The 8,204-nt window shown below is 45.7% G+C and overlaps 1 pseudogene; it reads right to left on the minus strand.

Moving 5' to 3' along the window:
* Positions 1-962: 962 nt before the first annotated feature.
* On the minus strand, positions 963-1,661 carry LOC102473989 (small nuclear ribonucleoprotein Sm D2 pseudogene; annotated as a pseudogene).
* Positions 1,662-8,204: the final 6,543 nt, after the last annotated feature.

An 8,204-nucleotide genomic window follows, 5' to 3' on the forward strand; every position in this document is an offset into this window, starting at 1 on the left:
AAAATACAGCGTAGAAATGGGCTAGCTCTTTTCAGAGGGGAAAGGACAGGGTTTATTTGAATAAGATATCTTTTTTTATTATTATTTTTAAATGCATCATTCAACTTTGTAAATACATGACTAATCAATGGAATTAATTTGAGGCGTCCTCAAAAATTTCATGAAAATGCATATTAAGAAAAAATAACACATGGATTTCAAAATATTTTATATCAAAATAAATTTGTACTTTTATTCCATTTTTCCGTAAGTTTTTCTTTATTAAAAACACAGCATTGGGGGACCAGAAGTTGGCATAATGGCTATGTTGCTGGACTACCATGTATTCAACCGCAGTTTGAGTCCCGGACCCAGTGACTGAAACTCATGCCAGATGTGTGTGCGTGCGTGCCCAAGATCCCGAGAGGAGAATGGAGGAGAAGGGATTGCGGCGTGGCCATCCCCCCTGGGGGTTGATTTCTCACTTTCCGTCTCTCCATCTCTGTCTTTCTGGCGAGTGCATGTGTTCTATAGCAAAAAAAATAAAGAACCTCCCCCTCCCAAAGGAAAAAAACAAAACAAAACAAAAACAACAGGATTGGGACTGGTAAGTGGCACGGTGGTTAAAGGCGTTGGGTTTCCACATGGTCGGCCGCAGTTTGAGTCCTGGACCGGTGGCTGCTTCCTCCCTTTCTCTCTCTCTCTCTCTCTCTCTCTCTCTCTCTGTCTCTCTCTGGTTATATTTAAAAATAATAATGAAATAAATAAATAAATTATTCTTGGGAAACACACACACACGCACACAGGATTTGGGACCAACAAATGGTATAATGGTTTTGTCCCTAGACTCCCACATAGTCGACTGTGGTTCAAGTCCTGGACCCAGCAGCTTAAAACTCCCACCAGGCACATATACATGTGTGCCCAAAATCCCGAGAGGAGAATGGAGGAGAAAGGACCGTGTGTGGCCATCCCCCCGGGGTGTGACTTTTTTGCCTTCTGTCTCGTTGTCTCTCTGGCAAGTGCATGCATCCTCTAGTAAAAGTCTCCCTGAAAAAGCACACAGCATTTATTATTCCCATCACAAAGGTCAGTCTTGGCAGGACAAGGGAGTGAGTTCTGGTAAAAGGGCAGCAGCTCTATTCGCCGGGGGATGAGTGGGCTCTGTAGGACCATGATGACTGAGTCCAGGTAGAAGCATCCTGGAGACGTGGCAGTCCTTGTGGACTGGCTTGGACTTCTTGCCCTTGCCACTCTGGGGGACCTCAGCCCACAGCTCCTTCACGTTGTCCGGCACCATGTTGCAGCGCCTGTCAAGGGCCTTTGCACGGCCCAGGAGTTTCTGGTTGCGGCAGTCGAGGAGTACTTGGGTGCTGTTCTTGACTGCGTGGGCACAGATGGTGGCCCCATGTGGAATTCCCCCTTCTCCCCTTCTGCAGCTCCTCTGGGGTCATCTCACTCGGGCTTGTTGAGGAGACTCATGGTGGCAACTGTGCTCTCGAGTCCCTCCTGTCTCCTCCGCACCACTTCAGCCTCTCCACAATTTTTTCGAAGTACTCTTGTACTGATAACTAACTTGGGACTTTAATTTCTATTCAAGCCAAGTACATAATTATAAAATTTTTAATAGAAAGCAAACTTACAAATCATATATAATAGGGCATAATTCATTATCTGCTGACCAAATCCAGACCCACTCCGTTTTAGTTCAAGCTAAGAATAGTATTGACCTTTTTATTTTTTTAAAGAATTCTTTATTTAATTTTATTTATTATTATTTCTTAGTTTGCTATAGGGCATGTGCACTCACTAGAGAAAAACAGAGCAAGCAAGAGAGAAAGAAAGTGAAAAAGCAGGTGGCCAGGTCTGGGACTTGAACTGCCGTCATCCATGTGGGAGTCCACTGCCTTAACCACCATGCCACCTGCTGGTCCTAGTATTTATATTTTTTAATAGTTGGGGGAAAAAATCAAAAGAATATTTCATCACACATGAAAATTGTATGAAATTCCCATCTCAGTGTCTGTAAATTAAGTTGAATTAGAACCAGCAAGTCTAATTCATTTATATGTTGTCTATAGCTGCTCTAGCAGGCAGACTTCAGTAGTTAGAACAGAGCAGGTGCAACCCACAAAGTCAAAACTACTTCCTGGCTCTCCACAGGGAGTAAATCAGAGCTTGCTGACAGCTGATCCATACAGTGAGGCGTCACTGCAGAGAAGTGACCTCCTCAGTCCTGATATTCGGGTGGAACTGTTACAGAAGGCCACACATTTGGTACGGAATTCAAGGTGGTACATTAAGGAGATGGGGTATTTAATTCTGTGTGTATCCTATAAAGCACATTATGGACTGTATACTAGGGAAGGCTGGGGCTATTCAGATTAATAGGGGGAGGACATGCCCTATACCAAGAATTGGTCACCCAGAGATGACCAATTAGTTAGATCAAGGCCACTTCTGGCCTATAAGGTAACTGTGTGGATTAGATAAACGCACCCATCTTTAAGACACTTTATTTCCAAATGTCACTTTTTTTTTTTTTTTTTTGGTGACAGGTGAATGCACACAAAGAAGGAGAAAGCGCTCCCCAGTGGGGAATGGTCACGCTGCAATCCCTTCTCCATTTCTCCCTCCTTTCAGGATTTTGGGCATACATACACATGTGTTTCTCAAGGTGCTGGGTCTGGGACTTGAACCACAGTTGGCCATGTGGAATCCAGCTGCCTTAACCTCCAGGCCAGAGCCGGCCCACAAATGTTCCTTTTAAGTAAACATACACATCTCCTGAGCCTGCCCTATGAAAGCACCCAGGGCTTTGCAGTACACATCTGTGCAGACTGAGGACTGGACACTGGTGCCCGGGAAATAGAGCCTCTGGGTGAGCACACTGTCATAGCAGATGGTGCGCAAGCCTGAGAAGATGAAGGAGAGGGAAGCTTCCAGCGAAGCTGATGGCCACGGCGGGGAGAGAGAAGGCTCCATGCCACTCGGAGGTGTGGGACACAGTTAGTGTCCAACACGTAGAAATGGGTGCTGCCCTGGGGCCCAGGAGGCCGGCTCAGTTCCTCGCTGATGACTGGGTCCCCGCCTGACTTTCATTTAAATTCAGTTCTCTGTCCACAGGGTCTAAAGAGGTCTGCAATCACTACCTGCTCGCATTCACATCTCTCAACGAGGGGCCTGGGACCCTCCAAAGTGCACCTGCTTTCTCCCCAACAGCCTGCCTTTGCGATTAGATTAGAACCACCCCCACCATCCTTCCTGTTTGCTGAGAAATGAGACTCTACCCAGGCATTTCCACATAGTGCCATCCGCCCTGCCTTCACTCCTCCCACAGGCCCCTTGACGAACCAGGGCTACAAAGAGATTTCTTCCTCCCTGCTTCCAGTTCGTGGGGAGGGAAGACAGCTGGCTGCAGCTGGGGGCGTGACGCTTGGAACTGATCAGAGCGGGTCCAGGAGTGACCCGCGGAGGTCACAGCCCTGGCGTGGAAGAGGGCCCAGGTGAGAGCAACTCGCCAGTGCTCTAGGAAGACGGCAATGCAGCCGACAGGTCTCCCAGTGGAGGAATGCGGGCAGCACCGCGCTATCTGGGCACCCCAGTCATCAAAACACTGGGGGCAGGGACAGATCTCAGGGTTACTGTGCATACATACACTTAAGATACCACAGAATCAACTGAATTTGGCACCTGCCCCTCTACGAGGACCTTTCAATCCTACCAGGATTCACCAGTTCTTTACATGGTGGTTAAGGCGCTGGACACTCCCACATATCCGACCACGGTTCCAGTTCCAGACCTGGTGGCTTCTTTTCTCACTTTCCCTTTCCCTCCATGTCTCTCTCTGGTCAAATTAAAATAAGTGAAGGAATAAATAAAAATGAAAATGAAAAATTTAAAAAAAGAGTGAAGCAGGCACTGCTCTATCTTACAGGAGCATCTATATAAACTATAAATTATAAACTGTTAAATTCTGTGACTAGAACCTTGCCTTCTCCTTCGGCCTAAGAACAGAGTGAATTAACACTCCTATTGTCTTTAACCCTCACTCCTCCTGGCTGCCTTAAGATAGGGTCCAGCCACCGGAGGCCATTGGGAAGGAATATACCCTTAACAATGATTAACCTCCTTCTCTTCTTGTTCTGCCTCTGATACATTGTGTTTTGTTTTTTGTTTTGTTTTTGAGAGGTTTTTTGCCATAGCTGCCTGTGCACTTGCCAAGACAGAGAGACAGAAAGCGAGAAATTGGGACCAGGAGGTGGCATGGTGGTTAAGGTGCTAGACACTCTTACATGGCCAACTATGGTGGTGGCTTGCTTCCTCCCTCCCTCCCTCCCTCTCTCTCTCTCTCTCTGGGAAAATTAGAAAAATAAAAAAGAATGATTTGATAATATATGGATAGATAGATAGATAGATAGATATTATATATATATATATTTATAGATATTATATATATATATATGGCAAGAAATCACCCTGCAATCCCTTCTCCTCTCAGGATCTTGGGCATGCATGCACACATGTGCCCAAGGGACTTGAAACATGGTCTGGGACTCAAACCACGGTCGACCACGTGGTAGTCCAGCCACACAGCCATTATGCCAACTGCTGTTTGCATGTTCTTACACTGTAAAACCCTACCCCCTACCCTTTCAAGCCCACCACTCTTTGTTCTTGTGATTGCCACATCAACCTGGAAGAGTGTGAGTTTTGCCTTTATAAGCACCCTCACCTTGCACTTGGGGCTGCGGGGCTTTGAGAGACATGAGTCCCCCATATGCTGCCGGCTTCATCAATAAAATCCAGTAAATTTGGCTGTGTCTGAATGTCCTCTTATTTCTCACTGTTAGACTATAACAAAGGTTTAGACCTTCTCCAAGTAATCAAATTGATTTGAAGTTAAATTCCGTGCCAACTGAAAGAGCTCAAGGGGGCACGATGATCATCTGGAAACCCTATGTAAAATGATTTAAGGGGTGATAAAACGGCAGCAAAGTATGCACTGACCTCAAAACAAAAAAACCCACTGACTTGGGACGGCTTTTTCTTAAGGTGGTACGCCACCTTGTGACTAGAAGTTAAAAAGCCATTGATGAGTAAGGAAACCCCTTGAAACAAAGCCAGCCAGAGAGAGAACTTGCTGGCAACAGTGGCAGTATTTCCGAGAACTGTGGTAGGTATTTCCTAAGTGGCAGCGAAGAATAAGGAAGAAGCAAACCAAACTAAACATAAATCCATAGCCCCCCAAGAATCCCAACTCTAGCAGCATGCTCTAGACAAAATGCAGCCGGAATATTTCTCTTCCCTTGGCACCATCTTTGCTCCCCATCATCAGGCTGGCGAGGGACAGCCTCTCCTCATTCGCTCCCTGTGTCTTGTCCTTCTAAAACCCTACATTCCTCAGAGTGTTCCAGGAGCGAAACGTCCAGGTCTCAAGTATGGAAAACACGGTGTAGCCAGCAGCTTTCTCCTCAAAATACACAATGTGCGTTCTATCAAAAGCCCTAGGGGGAAAAAAAACTTATGAGAAAAAAACAATTATTTCCACCTAGCTCAGCCCAGGGTTCTCCAGGTGAATTGGACTCACACTTTTCCCCAGGTACACCTAAAGAGACAGCAGTTCCTACGGGCAGCTTGGGAAATGCTGGCTGATAAAGCTGCAGAGCTTCAGGGACAGTGGAAAAAGTCTCAGCCGTGATCCCAATTCACGGGCAACTTGTTTAACCTCTCTGGGTCAAAGTTCCGGCCTCCATTCCACAAGAATGGCATGAGCAATACATGGGTCAGAGTTCTCAGTAAATTATATCTAAGAGTGAAAGCAGAAACTCTGGAACGAGGGAGGCACTAGGCTGGCACCGGGGTGTTGAACAAGGAAAGGAATGATCAACCCTAATGGGAAGGCTGAAAAATGACACTGTAGGAAAGGCAAGTATGAGCAGTAGGAGCTCCTGAGCTACGGCCAGTCCTCACTATCTGCGAATTCTGTTTTTGCAAGTTCGCAGACTTGCTCCGAGTCAACGCTCAAGGAGCTTTCCTGGTCATTTAAAGATATATGAGGGGAATTACCTGAGTCACTGGAAGTGCTAAGGGGAACAAGGCGTTCCGACTCTATAAACAACTGTCCTCTCAGTCTATGTAGTGCCACATTTTACCCATTTTCATTCTTTTTATTATCAGTGTAGCTGTTTAAGATGGCTCAGAGTGAAGTGCCAAAGTAAGATTCCTAACTGCAAGAAATCTGTGATACGCCTTAGGGAAAAAAAATCAGTGGGTGAGTTTTGCTCAGGTATGGAATACAGTGCTGCTGGCCACGAGTTCAATATCTATGAATTAACTATATATTAAATAAGGTTTCTTTAAACAGAAACACACATAAAGCAGAGTTATTTATTGATTGGCTGAGGACAACATTGTGTTGAGAGATTCTTGGGAACCTAACTCTGTCTTTTTCCTAAAGGCAATGGCTGTTTGAGCTTAATTCAGTGTTCAGTGTGACTTTGTAAAACCTATGCACAGGGGCCAGCAGGTGGTGTCATGGTTACATCACTGGACCCCCACAGTGTTCAGGTATGGAATACAGTGCTGCTGGCTGCGGTTCAAGTCCTAGACCCGGTCGGTGGCTTGAAACAACCCAGGTGCTTTCTCATGCATACCCCAAATTCCCAGAGAATAGAAAAAGGACTGCAGCATGGCTACTGCCCCGGGGCCAATTTCTCACTTTCTGTTTCTCTGTCTCTCCGGTGAACACATGTGCCCTATGGCAAAAATCTTTTTTTTAAGTTGTTTTTTTTTTTTTTTTGCTACAGGGCATGTGCGCTCGCCAGAAAGACAGAGACACAGAAAGTGAGAAATCACCCCCCAAGGAGGATGGTCACGCCACAATCCCTTCTCCTCCATTCTCCTTGGGATCTGGGGCAAGCACGCACACACGCCTGGCATGAGTTTAAGCCACTGAGTCCGGGACTTGAACCGCAGTCAACCACATGGGAGTCCAGCGATGTAGCCATTATGCCATCTGCTTGTCTGGCAAAAATCTCTTTTTTTTAAAAAAAATCTACCTACAGAGAGTAATGAGAATTGACTGCTGTATTTAGAAATCCTCCCAGTTTAAAGTACGATGGGAAATAAAAGAGATGAACTATGAACTAAATATTTTGGATTTGGTCATAATGAAATCCAGGGGACAGAAGGATAAGAAAAGTAAAGATTATTTACTTATTTTTATTGCTAGAAGGTGTGAGCACTCATCAAGAAGAAAAAGCACCCCCCCCATGGGGCATGATCATGCCACAGTCTCTTCTTCATTTCTTTTTTTTTTTTTTAAGAATTATTTAATTTTATCTATTATCATTATTTTTTTAATTTGGCCAGAAAATGAGAGAGGGGGCGAGAGAGGGAAAGTAAGCTCCCGGGCCAGAACTTAAACCACAGTAAGCCATGTGGGAGTCCGACACCTTAACCGCCAAGCCACCTGCTGGCTCCTCTCCACATTTTTTTTTTTCCTTGAGAGCAATTTTTACTATAGGGCTTGTAAGACGGAGAGGCAGAAAGCAAGAAATTAGCCCCCATGGGGGATGGCCATGCCACAATCCCTTCTTCATTCTCCTCTCAGGATTTCAGACACACATGCACATGTGCCTAGCATGAGGTTTAAGCCATCATGATGTCTGGGACTCGAACCACAGTCGACTACGTTGGAGTTCAGCGACATAACCATTATGCCACTTGCTGGTCCCCCTGTGCTTCATTTCTATACCCCATCAGGAATCTGCACCCATGCACATACACCCATGTTTTATAAGCCACCAGGGCTGGGATTCAAATTGCACAGTCAGTTATATGGGATCCATTTCCCTATGCACAGCACTTAAAACTGCTTTGCTACCGGCTAGCCCAAGACTTTTAGATATTAAAAAAGGCCAGAAATACAAATTAGTTCATTTTGGGGACCAGCAGATGGAATAATGGTTATGCGACTGGATTCCCACATAGTCAACCGAGGTTCGAGTCCCGGACCCAGTGGCTTAAAGCTCGTGCTGACTGTTTGTGTGCATGCCCCAACTCCGGAGGAGAATGGAGAAGGGATTGTGGCGTGGCCATCTCCCCAGTGGGTGATTTCTCACCTCCTGTCTCTCTGTCTCTCTCTTTTTGGTGAGTGCACGCACCCTATAGCACAAACCTCTCTACAAAAACAAAAACAAGAGTGACAACATGGTGAATTC

Source organism: Tupaia chinensis, unplaced genomic scaffold (genome assembly GCF_000334495.1).
Source record: "Tupaia chinensis unplaced genomic scaffold, TupChi_1.0 Scaffold000392_1, whole genome shotgun sequence".
In the NCBI taxonomy this organism is placed as follows: Eukaryota; Metazoa; Chordata; class Mammalia; order Scandentia; family Tupaiidae; genus Tupaia; species Tupaia belangeri.